Raw genomic sequence first — 17,165 nt, forward strand, 5'->3', positions numbered from 1 at the left:
CCAACCCCCTTGTCCCAGCTCTCGAATCGTGTTTACATTAATGCGCGGGGCTGACAATCAGCTCGCGGCGTCTCGTATTTCGCTGACTAGAGTACGCGCCAGTGGAAGAGAAATAGGGAAGTGGGTCGGCTGATCCAGGTGTTAAAGTAAACACGCATTGCGTCGCGACAACGGCCTTGCGAAAATCCATACGCGCGAAGGACTCGCGGCTCAGCTAGTGGGAGGATTCTGCGGGGCGTCCGAAACTTTTCATTCAGCCCCTTGTTGTTGCCATTTTAGGGAACGGTGATGGACGGTGCCCGGAAACGAAGTATCGACACGCCACTCTGTTGGGCGTTTATCATTTAATCTGAGCCACTTTCTCCATCTTCATCTCGCCTATTGATTGCGCATGAATACTTGAGTAGAAGTTAAGATAAAGTCGAACGAATACGCCTACCGCATTCGGCTCGGAAATCTTAATACCGAAAATAAAACTCAAAACATTTTCGTCTGTTTTTCGGATCACTTAAAATGGATTTAATACGATTTAAAAAAATTCTTAAATTGGCAACTAAAGGTTCTGAAAGAGAACTTTCTTAGCTTTCCAAAACACTCAGGAAAATTTGTCTACGACCATGAGTTCGCAAGTTATAGGTGTTCAAAGTGAAAAGTACCTTTTTTGCTTTGATCGCGAATAACTCGGTCAATAAAAATCACACAGCAAAACCACAAAAAGCGAAATTAAAGAGAAATGTTTGCTCTATAAGAACTCCTCGTTGAATTTACCGAAACAAATTTTTTTTGGCTCGTGCATACGTTCAAACTAGGCAAAAATTTCTGAAACTTCGTTTCCTGCGCTTCATTTTGATAAAACAGTATCATAATGGATAAAAAATTGAGTCCTTGATTAAAAAACTAGGGCCTCCAAGCGTTAAAATGCATTTTTTAAATATTTTTTATATAACTTACCAAATTTCAAACCTTTTCGTTTGAGTAGAATAATTCCTCCACCCACTGTATAAAGCAGAAAGTTTATGTTCGTGTTTGTCACCCTAGCAAATACTTTCGAAGGCTAAACTCTGGGGTCTGGAGATGAGCCTCGGCTCTTTATGCCTGGCCAATCAAGACGAATGTGACTATTCTCACACAAAAAGAATATATTTTTCACAAAATCAGAATTTAATTTCCACGCGAAGCCGGATAGTAAAGCTAGTGAAAAACGTAAACGTCAGCTTAAACGTAAAGCCTGAAAGGCAAGAGCGAGGACGATGGGCGGAGAGGAGGATCAAGAGCGATCGATGGGCAGAAGAAATCCTCCAGTGGTGTGTACAGCTGTGCTATTATTCATGTTCGGATAGAAGAAAGCCCACTCGAGCGATCGATTACAGTGATGTCAGCACAGACCTCGCCTAGGATCATGAAAATAGATGTGAAATAATGCCGATTAAACCGTCAACGATCTACCGATCATTACCGAGCTCGTTGCGCCTCGCCTCGCCTCGCCAAGTTCTTTCGCTGATACACACATCCATAGATATGTACACACGTATAACTGATGCGTTGTATCGTTGCTGGTGTTTCTCTTTCGCTCGGCGCATTGCGCAATACCGATTACTACGTGCGTTTGCGTAACGAAAGTTGATTTTCGCAGTTCAGCCACGTGTTCGAAACTCATTTGAAATGTTAATCCACCGCAACATGTACATCGACTTTGCGAATCCTCTTGCCTTGCCGTCTACTCCGCCTTTCATTGTCAGTCAAAGTTTTGCCAGAGATAAAATCGGCAAGCGTTACCATACGGCGCGCACAGTGGCTAAATATACGTAGCAATTAGCAACCTGCTTGGAGCTTCGTTTTTTCCATAATATTATAGCTGTAGATGCACAGTGTGGTGTGATTGATTCTGCAGAACCAAATGGTGATGCGAGCTTCGAACGATCGCGTTCCTCTTATTACCCCTGGAGACACGTGCTGGACACGAGACACCTTGATCCGTCAACGGGTTTGGTGTACGGTGTGTATTATCAAAACTCGTGATTCACTCGGTAGTGTTGCTGTGGCTCGCGAGTAGAAACACAAGTATGTATCTACTGTGTGCGCGTTGCAAGAGTTCCGAGAGAAGTTAACTGTCACGGTCGTGGGAGAAAATTAGCTTGGCCGCGACTTGTGTGTTCGATTGTCAGAGTTGAGCAAAATGTGATCTAATTACAAATTACTGTTAAAATGTAATTGTGTAATTGATTACACATTATTTTCTGTAATCGTTAATTTAGGTAGTCGAGAAAATTGTGGTCAACTACCTGAATTAACTATTACAAAAAAATAATGCGTAATCAATTACAGAAGTACATTTTAACCGTAATTTGTAATTTGTAATTAGATCACATTTTGCCCAACTTTGACACAGTTGAATCAGCTGATAATAGGATAAAATGGTTGAATAAAGCCGCGTTCAGATTAGTCAAGTTACTGGAATTCAAGTAATTTGGAAGCACTTGACCAATGTTGAAATTTCCTATTAAGTTTCTTTCAAGTTTCAAGCGAAGTAGAGAGCCTTTCAACTTGTACTTGCCTTTAAATACAGCTTGACATTGGCGTAACTAGGATTCTTGTCTGGAGGGGCCAGATCCCACCTTCTCCCCTCCTCTCACTGGCTCTCTCTCTTTTTTATAGGTAGAGGAAATCTTTATATAGCTACACATTTGATAACAATCATTTACCAACATATTTATGTAACACTAAAACAAATATTGAACTGAATAAAAAATTATTGATTATTGAACGGGCGAATATTTTTGACTGATTTTGATAGTTTCTAGGGAGGGCCCATTCCGCGTTTTGGGGGGGCCAATCCCCTTTTTGAGGGGATCAGCCCCACCCGGCCCCCTAGCTAATTACGCCAATGCAGCTTGAAGCCACTCAAAGTAAGCTGACTGCCTTTTGCTTATGAAAAGTGATGTTATTAATCATAAAACAGTGACTAAAAATAGTTGGAGTAGTCACCATTGCTTTCTAATAATTTTTTAAATATTTTTAATACCTCACTCGTAATTTCTCCCCTTCTTACACACGCTCCATCAAAAACCACCTCCTTCGGTGCGATTTTAGATATCTACTTGCTTCAAGCAACTTTAAAACTAACTTGAAGGCAGCTGCCCCTACTGAGCCCAAACTTGAATTCAAGTTACTCGATCCCCGCCAACTATCTCGACAAAGTATTTAAAAAATTCAGGAAACAGAGGCAGAGAACATCCGCCAACAGATGTTACGATCTCGTTACCCGCATTCGGCGAGTCCGTCGTCGAAACGGGTTTATTTGCCGAGGGAGTCGTGGAAATATAAAACACTCACGATCAGTGCCGACCGAAAGGCCTAAATATTTACGCGACCCAGCTCTCCATGAAAAGACAGTTGGGCGCGAGGGGGGAGCGTTTAAGGGTCGGCGTGTGTGTCGTAATCGCCTCGAAGACACATTAACGTCCCCGAGAAAGTCCCCGCGAGAAGCCCGCTCGCTGTTTCAAAGCTGCGTTTCCACCACCGTGAGAAAGAAGTCATCGCTTCTTTCTCCCCTCGGACGCGTCTCCTAGCTGCGATTCCAATTGTCATCCGCAATATTATCCAGCCAGATATCCACCGCCGAGGTTTATTTATTCATTCGCCTAACGAGCGGCTCGATACGAGCTATGAATAGTCGTGGGCCTCGCGGCTCAAGAAAACAGGAACAAATGGCTGCTTCTTCCTCCGGCCAAGTCGCTCTCGCTCCTCGGATCCTTCCACGAAAAAGTGGGCGCGATTCATATTGTAATTTCGAAAGCAGGATCCATTTATCTTGCCCGGGGGGGGGGGGGGTGGGGGAATTTTTACGGAAGAGTCGTTATCCTCTGCGTCCAGGAATAGCGGCGGAGAAAAATACCAGCGAGAGAGCAACCGTGGGGGCCGATGTTCACCGGCTCGTACATATGCATGCGCGATCGTCGGTATAATTTTTAAAGGTCAGTCGGAATCGCGAGGGCTTACGCAATTGCTGGATACCCCTCGGTGGGGAATCGCGGCGTGTTCGCCGGATCGCTGCCGATGGTATCCTGGATCGGCGGCAAATGAGCCTGGTGCCGATTGCAGCGGCACCGTCTCGCCTGGCCTCGGCTGGCAGACGATCAGAAAGGAAGGGAAGGAAGGCAAGAAATGGCCAGAGGGCAGAGAGACAGAGGGGAGGAGGACCGTCGTTGCGCTGACATTCGGGGTGGCGATTCTCGAAGCAGGTTGCGGCCGATTGGCGGTGCTAAAATTGAGCCAGCGCGCGATTGGCCGTCCTTGCTTCTCGAGCTCTTAGTCATCGTTACGGATTTGGAAAATTGGCCTGCTGCCGAACTTCCTAAGCCCTGCCGAAGGGTTTCCGTCCATCCGCACGCCGGCTCCTTGCGTTTCCTTGCTTCCTTCGCTTTTCCCTTTTCAAGGTCTTCTTTTCCTACTCACCGATTCGTTGCACCCGACGTTAATTCAATTGTCTCGCCTGCGAAAATATGTGATCTAGTAATTTGTGCTTCTTGACGCGATACAAGAACGCCGGTTACCGTTTCACTGTGCGCGCCGCTGATCGGGCGCGGAATCCTGAATGAAGATCTGGGGATCCATCGAGTGAAATTTGGCTTCGCCTGCTGACGATGGCACGGCACACCGCCGCGGCTACGTCGCGGGACCAAACAGGAGGAGGAAAAGGAGAAACGAAGGATGCTGCAAGCGTTGACTAAGAGGCACCATCGAGATTGCAACATCGAGTTCAGAGTGTTGCGTGGCAAGGCTAGGATAGGCGGGGCGAAGCGTGGTAAAGCGAGGCAAGGCGCAGCAAAGCGTAGCGAAGGTTTCACGGTTTAAAAGGGTCAGTGAGCCAGGGTCACCGTTTCGAATCTACGAGCTCGTGTAAACGCGAGGTTCTAGGCATGTATCTACCGTGGCTGTGGATAAGCCGAAGGCCAGCGTGCTTTCTTGCCGAGAGAAAAATGGGGTGAACGTGTTTTTAGAAGAACAAAGGAATCCACGCGTGCGCTAATGGCGTTAATGATCCTGCGACGCCCGCAGAAGAATTTTACCATTCTCTGATAGATACTTACATGTGAAGGGTAGGGGGAAAGCGGAGACTGGCACGAAGCAGCTTTGTCGAGAAAATTAAATTCTAATACTTTGGTTCATGGGTTGCTGGATCGAAAAATGAAAAAGGAAGACAATCCAGTCTGAAAGGAACTTGCCTCGCGAGAGTCTAGTTTTATAAAAGAATTCAAATTTGTCTATTAATCGAAGCACATCTCGAGATAATTGTCTCGCGAGATTCAAGTCTCATGCGAGACACGATAGTTTTCTCCCATCGTGGATTTGCACCTTTACAGTATCCCAGATTTTGGTAGCTAGGCTGCTTCAACCCAAGCGTTATCTGCTTAGTTATCTTTTGTAACGTGCATGCGATTGCATCGAGGGTAGGTGCGCAGTTACATGTAAATTTATAAGCAACTATTGAATCAGTCGGCGATCATGGCAGCCGATTAGAGAAGCTTCAACGATCGACTTCGTCATTTTTAATTCCGTGTATGCTCGGTATTGCGTTTCACCTCGAAGGAAACGACTCTAACGCAACAACTTTAAATAGACATTATCCCTTCGCCGCGCGCTCAAGCTTTCTACTATTGTTATAATATAATACGTTACACCGCGTGGCGTTTTCCTTCCTACCCCTGAAAATTTCGAGCCGCGAGTTTTTTTCGGCGTACAATTTCGCAAATCTCGGTTGAGTGATCCCGCTAGATTTTACTCTAAAGTTGCTCGTTCCTTGGTGAGACGCGAGTAAAATCCAGTGAAATCACTCAACCAGTTGGGTCCGCGGAACGCACCCTATTTGCCCCTTAGTGCCATGTCTCTCCTGGATCCCCGCAGCGAGTCGAGTTTCCCATTTCGCGCGCTTCACTTTCGCCGTGCCCCTTTTTACGCTCACCTTGTGGCTATCTTATCTCGCGACTTTATATTAATATCGTCTTTAGGAACGATAGTATCGGTTTGTTTACCATTGGTGTGGGCAGCGCTGTAGGTACACGTATACCAGCGTGGCGATTCGAGAAAGTTTGCGCGAGTGGCTTGTCGAAAGGCAGCGGTATCGTAACATATTTGGCTTTGCTTTTAACAAGGGAAGATCCCGAACCCCGGAATTTCGAAAAATTCTGAAACTTTGCGAATTAGTAGGGAATTTCCTCCTGATTGCAACGCAATTTTTGTTTGCCGCCCAAATTCACTCTGAGGGGGCGTAATTAACCCCTTAACTTCCAACTATTTTCCGATTTTGCGTTATAACTCTTGAACTGTAAAATAATTTTTTCACCAAATGATGGATCTAATTAAAAGAAGTAACTTCTGTTTGGAAACTCGTTTTACATCTCTTATCTCGTTATAACACAAAATCGGAAAATAGCCGAATTTTCAGGGGTTAATTTCACCCCGTTCGAGTGAATTTGGGCAGCAAATAAAAATTGCATTATAATCAGGAGGAAATTCCCTATATATTCACTAAGTTTCAGAATTTTTTGAGTTCTCGGGTTCGGGATCTTCCCTCGTAAGGGCGAGCAAGCACGGCCGAACGATTGGCCATTATTTGCCGTAAGTAAAAGTAAGTTGGAAGCAAGAACCCCTTTCGCGAAAGCTCCGGCTCTCGATGGCAACAGGAATCAATCACGCGATCAGTGAATAGGCGTCCTAAATCCTAACTGTATGGCGTTTCACCCTTCAAACGCGCCGGTTGCGTAATTCGCAGTGGCACAGAGAGGAGTACGCTTAAAAATAAATCGATGAATAAGACACGCTACATGGTTACGCCGACAATGTCAACAGCGAGAAGGGACGTGTGAACGCACGCGCCTTTTAGGAAAATCAAACGGCCCCGCGTTACGCAAGTGGCGATCTTGGATCGTTCGCAGGTCTGCATAGATTCCGAGAGCAAGCTCGGTGATCCGTGGCTTCCGCGGATGTCACCGCATTTAACGATGATAAAAGCGCAAGGCCGATCCGTTAGGGGCACACTTGTCACCAGCCTCTGCCAATTATCTCTTCTTGGAATAACGTTCGCGCAAGCTTAGCACCTACAAACGAGTAACAATATTCGTACCGTTGTTTTATCCTACGGCAAGCGAGAAAGGGAATGCTGTAAGCAGCGGTTGCGATGAAGCAAACGGCGATCAATCGATAAACACCTGTGTATCAACATTTTACTGACTGCGAGGTAAAGAGTTTCACTGCAGGGAATCTCGCGATCGCTTTCCATTGGATTCTGCTTGTCAACCCGAGAAACAAAAGCTCAACTTTGGTATCCTTTCGAATGCGTTGATCCTATAGGTGTACTTTCTACCAGGGGATTGGAGCAGATCAATTTTTTATTTGCCTGCTCCTGCTCCGCTCCGATATCAAAATACTTGCTCCAGCTCCGCTCTTGCTTCGCTCCAGCTGCTTTTTTTTTAAATAAAAATTCTTTTAATACTTTCAAACAGTGAGCTTTCGTTTGCAACAAACCACATATTTCTAGCTTTTCATTTTCATGTAGAAAAAAATCATAGAGAATGCTTAATTTTCGGCAAAGAAAGTACTATGCCCCCTTAATGGGTCAGGTTTCTAATGCCCCCGTAATGCCGTCAGTTTTCGACAATTGCAGGGTTCTTTAATTCTCTTGCTGGTCATTTATTACGTCGAAGAGATAGCGTCCATTCGTTTAGGTTCCTTTCAGGTCTCCTGTTTCAACATATGCTTATCTTGTATTTGCACGGGAGAACAGTGACGAAACGAAGCCTGTTTGTACAAAACGTTTCCGTGGCACCGCCCCCAAGCTTTCAAAGCTTTAGTTCCGTTAGTTAATCCCTCTTTCACTCTCTGTTCCTTCCAGTGAGTCGAAAGAAACTCTTGGAAAAGTCAATGGCAGATTTTCCCAGTGACATTTTTCAAGGGGCCAATTACGAAGCAGCCGGGGCCGAGTTTAAGACTTTAGACCCCGACCAAGCACTTCAAAGAATTTAAGGAACCCTTACACGTACAGGGTGACCACATCAACGCAGTGTACTATTTCCTGGGCATCTTCCATAATTTCACTGAAACTGTTTCTAACGAAAGTTAGATTCTAAAATTCAGAAAATTTCTATGATGCTCGTTCCGCTTATTGGTTAATCCAGCACTGGAAGCGGCCCGCGCTACGGCCCTGAAGAAGCGTGTAGCTTGAGGGTGAACCGATGAAAAACGCCCCTTTCAACAGCCACCTCGCTCCCGGAGGGGTAAATCGGCCGGAAGCCGACCGGCCGTGCTCGCGTACTGTCGCGTGACCGGAAGGAAGAAGGGGCGAAACGCAACAGCCGCGGGAAGCGACGACGCTGCGGATGGCAAAGGATCGCGTGGGCATCGTTGGAAAGATGTGATCAAAGAGGAATCCTCATTGGTATTCAATCATCCACGCGTGCAGCACGATGCGTGGCGATACGCCATTATTTCCAGCCGAGCACGTCCGAGGAATAAAATACTGTCTGCGCCTTAAAATCTATTGTCCGATCGTTGTCAGCTCTGTCCCTCTCTATCTCTCACTCTCTCCGTACATGTATGGATATTGGATATGGGCGGCGATGGTCGACGAGGAACAGGAGGACCTCCTTGGTCACATTTTCGGCATGAAACCGCTGGTCCCCTTTGGTTTATAGCCACGAACACAGGGGGCTCGTGGCGGGTATTGATTTTCGCCCCCCCACAGCAGAAAAAGCGAACGGCGGTGGCCATTTGCTCGCTCCGTCGAATTAGTTGTCTGAAAGAACTGCGCTACGAGATTACAAGGCTCAAGGGGCCTAGGCCTAATAGGCCATTTTCGCTGGATACGTTCGCACGGTTGCTAGCGATGTTTCATTTGCAGATTTATCACCAAACGCTTAGTGAAATTCGCGTTCTGGTTTAGCCTGTGGAGCCTGGAAAGTTGTATCTTATCCGCTCATAAGCTGGGGTCTAGAAGTCCAGATGCTAGTTCAATCTAATCTAGAGCGAATAGCAGACGGACGGTAACGCGCGGACGCAGTGGACGCGCAGTGCGCAACGTCAACACTCTTCCCTACAGTTCCCCGAATGCTGTTCACTAAGCACGACGCTTATTCCTTTTTCCGAAACATTACACCTGCCTTACCCTCGAAACCTCAACGTATTTGGAATTGCGTCTCTAGCAACGCGGGGACATTCGCAGTAACCTGCGGACACTTAAGGGTGGGCTTCTCGTGTAACAACCCCTCGAAATTTATGATTTTATTTTTTAAAAACTATTGTTAATATTGCGTTAAACTCTTTTGGGATGTAAGGAGGCATCTTTAAATTTGCAGAATTTTTTTACGTTGGTCCTTTTTATTATTTATTAATTACTGTGGATTAAAGGACAAACTTTTTAACATATAATAAAGAGGAATATTTCGAGCGTAAAATGTGTCTTATAATTATTTTTGTATATGTAGGCATATATGAGCCGTTTATTTTGAAAGTGACCTACGTCCATTTATACTTAAAAATTTTTTATATAGAAATTTTTAATACTAACTTGCACGTGTTACTACAGTCAACAAAAAAACATTGACAAATGGACTTAGGCCACTTTCAAAATAAACGGCTCATATGTAGTACATATTAAAGGTATGCAACAAACGATTGACCATTAAAACTTGAATTTGTCTTATTTTACAGCTTCACAAGTCGGGAAATTAACAGCCGTAAAAAGCCTGTGTAAATCGAATTTTCGTTTGCCGAACCTCTGCTACTTGAAAACTCGGTAAGCAGAAACCTCTTATAATTCTTTTCTTCCCTTGCCTCGAGATTCGGGTTACCGAGGTTCGCCAGGAGGTAGCCGGTTGGTCGAATTTGTTGCTCGCGTTTGTTTAGCAATACGATGAGGCCAGCGCTCGATTTGGAGGTGGTCTAGGCAGTCGAGGACCATCGACGCGCATTCGTAGAATCCGTCGAGATCGGTCGCCTGTCCACGGTCGTTCGCAATAGGCAATAGGCGCGAGCTCGCGCGGCGCGTATGAATCGATTTATAGCGTTCGTAGAATGCGATCCCTTTGGCAGCCAAACGGGCCGTTTTCTCAGAGGCGCTGGCGCTATATCCCGGCCTATATGAACGACATGCCAAGCGACCGCGAGTCTTCTCTTATCGAGCTGCGTAGAACGAATCCCGAACGAGCCCCCGAGGTCGCTTATTCTCCGCCAACGTTCTTTCTTCTTCTTTATAACTCGCAGCCGACTCTGAAAGGGCGACAGGCTCTAAGCTCTAAGCGAAGCAAAGTTTCACGTGGGAACTTGAAACGGTGAACTTGGTCGATGGCTACCAGTTCACCCACGGTTCGATAGTTCGCCCACAGGCCTGGTTATTCCTGTCTGACCAAATTCAGCACGGTCTCCTCTTTGCGGCCGCTATCTCAACGCGAATTTCCATTCCTCCTTTTTATCGTCCTACGCCTACTACCGCCGCCTTCTCTCCAATGAGAAATGCTTGCCAACACCAGCTACACAGAAACGGAGCTCCTGAAACGATACGCGTCACGAAAATTAATAAAGCCTCATCGAAGAAGGTGATTAGCTCTCGCCTTGCTGGTCGAGCATCGCGGCAATGTTTTCCCATGGTCCTATTCGCGTGTATTGGTCATTGCACGCTTAGTACAATTAGATACGTCTTTTTTTTCTCACCATACGTATAAATCCCGGAGTGTCATTCCCATCCGGAGATTCGAATAGAAACCCGGAAATGGCAGAGGCCGAAATAAGGTTTCTTCTCGAATATCCGGCAAACGAAAATTTAATTTAAAATTAAAATTTAATTTAAAATTAAAATTTAATTTAAAATTAAAATTTAATTTAAAATTAAAATTTAATTAAAATAAAATTAAAATTTAATTTAAAATTAAAATAAAATTAAAATTTAATTTAAAATTAAAATTAAATTGAAATTTAATTTAAAATTAAAATTAAATTGAAATTTAATTTAAAATTAATTTTAAATTGAAATTTAATATAAAATTAATTTTAAATTAAATTTTAATTGACCGAAACTGTGCACCAAAATCATGTTTTAATTTTTTAAAAAAAAAAAATTTACGGTCGAAATTCCAACTTCATTATTTAACCTTTATTGTATATGAAATTGGTACCACGTATAATACCACAATTCCTTATTATCTCACTTCTTTTCTGCAACAAAGAGATTTCTCCGGTAAACCCAGAGCTCAGAAGATTTGCTCCACAACCCGAAGTCACCGGGAAAAAAATCGGAGAGGTGGCAACTCTGATCGGAGCTGCTGTAGGTAGACACTACCACGTCGACCCACGCGTGAATTAGAACTCGGAGGAATGACGTAGGCGGTGTTTGGTACGTCACCGTTCCCTCGTCATCGACGACGTCGTCCTCGTGATCGCGGTCTGCCAGTCTGTCTTCCGCGAAAACGTAGGTCAGCTTTCCACCTCTGTAAGCATTAGGCTCTAGAACGTGAAAATTTCGTTGCGCAAAGGCTACGCGGACATTCATTGATGCTGCCGCAGCTGGAACCAGCGTTTCTGGCCTCTCCGCAACGATTCCGTGGATGGCAGAGGAAAATGCTGCAGCATTATGTAACCGGTTGAAGAGAAACAAGGGCGCGCAACTGTGTGTCTGCGAATGCTACGAAATCTATCGGTTGATAACGATAGCGAGTCGGTCGCGTTTCGATAAGAGCCGACGGGACAGATAAGGCGAATTTTTGCTGTATTAGTATGGCAGCGAGTAGCATTGGCATGCTGTATTTTCTGAACTATTATTCAGCGTTCGTTATCGAATGAAATGATACGTGGGGTAGAGCGTAAAACGAAGACGTGAGAGCGATATGTGGGTACTTGCATGCGTCAGATCCGTTTCGCGTCGAAATTGAAATATGAGGCATTGGGAGCAAAAAATAATAAAATAATAAAGTAATTTGTACTTATTTATAATTAATGATAATATTTAAAAAGTTTATGTTATGTTATGCTTTTGTTATCTATTATTATCTCATCTTAATTTATCTTTGTTACTTTATTTTATATTATATTATTTTATTTTATTTTATGTTATTATTTTATATATATATTTTTTATTTCTTTCTCTTATTTTTATCTTTCTATGTAGTAATGGTAATAATTTTGTGTCTCTGTACACTAAAGGGTTTCCCGTTAATAATAATAATAATAATAATAATAATAATAATAATAATAATAATAATAAAATAATAATAATATAACACTGCATAACCGGTGGCAGAACATTTAAAGGTAAGATCCTGGAAAAATCGGCTTTAAAACCAGGAAGTCCTCTTTGGGAGACGCCTCCAGACGCAGATGGATATTCGGAGGCGATAATTAGATATTGTTGAAATATTGTGGGAAACACGAGATCTCTTCTAGACCGGTGTTTACCCAATTAGTCGCAGAGATGAGTCAGCTATTTGCGCGTACCTGTGCGGCACAGCTCGTGTCCAGCATACCTGCAGCTACGAATCACTCGCGGTGGTCCCAGCGAGCTGGTCAAGCAGTCTGCGAGTGGTGCTGGAATATTTTCACGAGTCGCTTGAAACGTAAACTCCGGCCTCAACGGCGGACTATTATCGGCACTGTTGCGTGATAGGCTTGATACTAATTTTAATTTCCCCAGAAATACATAAGACCCAAGAACATCATGGTACGTACCATTTGAAATTTAGGACCTTGCTGCGGCTCCGTTTTTCACAGTTTTTGACTTATGACGTGTAAAGTATGTAAAAAAAATTCTGCATCCTTTGACGCAAATCCGACAGCAAATGAGCGATTTATTGCAAATTTTTTAATCTGAACCCATTATTTAGCGCAATATGAATGCTAAAGAGTGGAAGTATTTTTTTATTGTGTGAAAATATATTTTTTCTCGAATATTGGTCTCTTTGTAATGTTAAGTCAAAGCAATGGTTTTATAAATATTTCTTTTCTAATTTACTTGAAGCTGGTAGGGATGCATCCCCCTTGCTGCAAGGCCCTCGATTCTTTCTTAGGCGACAATGACGCGCGTTTGTCCGGAAACGTTTAAGTGGACTAACGGAAGCGAGAAACCACGGAATCGGTGTGTTCTCGGAAGACGCGATTTCTTCAATGAGCCTCGTGAATCATCACGAGAAGCCGGAACTGTCTATCCGCAGACTACTTGCGATTCTTGTGCCGATGCTGAATAAAATTCATAGATAGAGTAACATATCTTAAATAGTCGGTGTTTAAAAAAAAAACGGTTTTAAATACTAGAGTTAATATATAAAACTTAATTAATTAATTGAAAACTCTACCATTCTGACTTGAAATCGCCTCGGGCGCAAGCACATTCTAGTAAAAGTTTACTGTAAAACTAATCTTCACTAGTTCATATTTTCCGAAGAAAACTACTAAATGAAATAAAGATTTATAATTTACATTTCGTCCGGATTTTATTAATTTTTTAGTTTCGCGTGGAGTGTACTTTATTTTCTCACTATTTTGTAGTTGCATAAATATTAAATGAACTGAGAAATAGTAGAAATTTTAGTTACTTCAATTTCTGTTATTTATTTGGTTTTTTATAGATAGAGTATATTTTATTTCATTATATTTGTTAATTAAATAAATATCGCAAAAAATCTGAAAAATTTCAAGTACCCAAGTATAAATACTTTTCACTATTTTTCTTCTTTTTTTGTATATAATATATACTCTTATCAGTACAGGCTGTATACATATATGCGTTCTCGAGACCAAGTGGTAACTGGTTCTCTACTTCTCCCACAGTCGCTGCTCCCTGTCGCTGCTCTTTGCGCCTTCTACTTTCTCTAATTATTGGCGGAAAGTTAAGTAAAGGGCCGCGGCCACGTGTATAGACGGGGGAAAGGCGAGGAGAGAGTAAAACAGGTTAGAAAGTAGGGGCGCAACAGGTGGCGACAGGTAGGCAACGGGGGATGAGGACTCGGTGACTCATGGGGTTGCTCCCGGAATGTTGATCGTTTTCCCTCCCTCTGCCACCTCCTCTGCCGACCGCGTCTTTACCCGGGTGACTCACATCCCACTCACACAGCGGTACCTGCATTCCTACACCTGAGGAAACACGAGAAACTCGCTTCTTTTTCAAAGCTGTTTCTCCGCCGAGTACCGGTGAACACCGACGCTCGGTGATCACCGGTCTCCAGTCGCTTCTTTCGAGATATATCAACAGACATGTTATTGTAGAAGACACGATCGGTCAGACTGTGCAATAAAACTGTGAATCCGCGAAAGTATGTACGCGTAATTGCGAGAGAGAGAGAGGTGTTAAATGTCGTTATCAGTATCGTTATCGTTAGCGTTATCGCTATCGTTACTATACTACCGTTACCATTTGTTAATCGCCGCGATTACTTGGGGAGATGCTGCTCCTATCTCCCTCTTACGCGTCTCATTGGCGAGGGTTGCCTTAATCGTGCCACTTAAGATATTTCACGTTATATTTTGTATTGGGTACTAATTTGAACGTAAATTAATATTGCATATTGTAGCTTGATCTTTTAAGCACCTGCTACTAGATATTTAAGCCTTTGTTCAGAATTAATTAATTTCTTGTTAATCCTTTTGTGGCATACTGGAAGAGGCAACCGACCTCCCAAACCGTAACTCGTCTGAAAACAGTATCAATAACGAACAAAGTATTTATAAATATCGATTTAAATTTTTTAATAAATATAACAGGTGCATAAAATGAATGTAAAATATTCTCCGTTTAACCCGCTTTTAGAGAAACACAGAAATACAGGATGCAACTGCATTGTTAGATTATCATCAGCTAAAATAAACTGGTAAAAAGTTACATCGATCATCCCTGATTTCTTTAAATGTTTATAGCACCTACAAAATAAGGTGTAAGCTCGAAAGCTTATGTGTCTATTTCTCATTTCGTATGTACATTCATTAATTACTAGCTTTACCACTCGGCGTCGCCCGAGATTTAGACTCTGATTTTATAAAAAGAATTATCTATTTATTTATATTTTTTTAGTCACGCTCGTCTGTATTAGCTAGGCATAATAAGCTGGGGCGCGTTTCGTGACCGCAGAGTTTACCGTTCGAAAGTATTTAGGCGACAGACAAAACAAACATGTTCTGTTTTGTATGTTAAGATTCAGAAATTGATAAGGTACCATTCAGGCGACCAGTTTGATACTGGCAACTCTCCCCTGTGTATCGCCCTGCGAAACGACGATGTCCAATAGCGAGAATGATACCCAATCATGATATCAGGCTGCTCGCTGTCCGTATCGATAGAGCACCAGGAGGTCGACAAACGTGCAGCCACGAGCAAATTATCATTCTCTCGAGGAGACTTTTTCCATTCCCAGCATGCCTGGCATTTCCAATGGATAATGCTTCATCGGAGGCATGAATAGATCGCGGCAGTAGGTACGAACTTACCAAGTACATATATCTCGCAATTAATGGCGACTAATTAAGGTTAGCCGGTGTCTTAACTACGGAAGGACGTGGCAATTACAATTATGCAGTTCTGGACTCACCGGGCCTGCGTTTCCGAACACAAGGACTTCATATTTAATTATAAATAATTATTTTAAAACACAATTTTTGACACTGAGTGACATTTTTTGTAGGTGTTTGGTAAATAACAAGAGCCTTTTGTTTCCTAAAAAAATGTAATACTCATAAGTTACTAATTAATCAATTCCAGAGCATCAATTACTAACATTTCCTTTTTTACTTTCTCGTAAGCAGTGTTTTTTCCTTCCCCCTTCCTTTCCCCTCTTTCATCCATCCTTCCTTTCTCCTCCTCCTCCTCCTCTTTCTATCACAATGCTCTAACTAACTGTTCCTCTATATGCGACAGTCAGGAGAAATACGGCTGCAAAGCGTCGCGTTTGGTGGGCGGATCGACGACCTTGAATCTCGCTAGAGGGGCCATGAGTCACGGTGCGGATCTCGTGTTTCCAGGAAAATTTTCCTGCAAGCGCAACAATCGATGGCGGAAAGAGGGTACCTTCTTGGTAGGAAGCCACTAGGCTGCGTCGTCGTTTGTCTCACTCATCCCCGAACGCGGCGCTCGATCCTCGTTCCCCACTGGTAAGCTTGTCAATCTCCTCGACGAAAAAATCTTCTCTGCACCGGTGAAAACCGGGATAAACAGATGGTACGCTCTCGCTACAACGCCACGTTTTCTTTCGTTTCAGATGTCTCTCGTTGTCAGTGGCGTTCGAAACAGCGCCGTTTACTTTTCAGGTAACGCCGATAGTCGGACAATCCAGGACCAGTTTAAGGCCAGTTTCCCTTTACCGCCTCCGCTCAGTGCTCACTACTGCCCGTATGGAATGCCATTGTAAACGCCAGCTCAGACACCTATCTATACACATTTATACGTAACTATACATGCGCGCGTTTTCACCGCCAACCCAAACAGAAACCACAATTACTACCACTCTCTTTCTTGTATCGCTGGGCCTTGTTTTATTGCGCCACATACCCATATCTTTCATCGGTTCTTCTCCTTCCTTCCTTCCTTCCTTTCTCTCCCCCTCCAACTTTTCTCCTTCCAATCGTATTTCTTCTATTTGTACACAAGTACGTGTCACAATAGAAAATCTGTTTAACGGTTTAGTGCGGAGAAGCTGAACTTCATTCTATTCGAAATCTTTATTCGAAGATTAAATTTATTCGAATAATGCTCAACTCTGTATGCGAGAAGCAGATACATAATTGTTACTTAAAGAGCTTTTTATGTTTGTAATTCAATAGACCCGTGGCTGTTTTTATATATGCTATTTGTACCTAACCTATTTTGGCAGTAATTCATTAGCCATTGACAACAGTACAGATAGTACCTAAACAGTCAGCATTTTTATATCGATTTCCTATAAATAATTTACGAATCTCCACTGTTGCGCAATAAATTACATTTTTATAGTAATTATAATTATAATTAAGCAGTTACTAGAGTACCTGGACATGATTACAACATATGTAATTATGTATATATGTATACATTCTTAGGTGGTAGCTTCAGCAAGTATACACATACAATATTCACTTTTTACAAATAATTTATACTGTTTGGCATTTGTACTAGCACTAAAATGATGTAAAGTCGTTTAAAGAAGCAAGAATTTATTAAT

General features: G+C 43.0%; 1 long non-coding RNA gene across 1 annotated transcript in view; it reads left to right on the top strand.

The window, feature by feature from the left end:
• Window positions 1-16,881, top strand: part of LOC143376607 (uncharacterized) — a 45,384-nt gene extending 28,503 nt beyond the window's left edge. Inside the window, exons 2-3 of the long non-coding RNA XR_013087115.1 lie at window positions 15,891-16,119; window positions 16,227-16,881. This is a non-coding gene — a long non-coding RNA (uncharacterized LOC143376607). The remainder of the gene's footprint in view (window positions 1-15,890; window positions 16,120-16,226) is intronic.
• The last annotated feature ends 284 nt before the right edge of the window (window positions 16,882-17,165 follow it).

This window comes from Andrena cerasifolii, chromosome 14 (genome assembly GCF_050908995.1).
Source record: "Andrena cerasifolii isolate SP2316 chromosome 14, iyAndCera1_principal, whole genome shotgun sequence".
Taxonomy (NCBI): domain Eukaryota; kingdom Metazoa; phylum Arthropoda; class Insecta; order Hymenoptera; family Andrenidae; genus Andrena; species Andrena cerasifolii.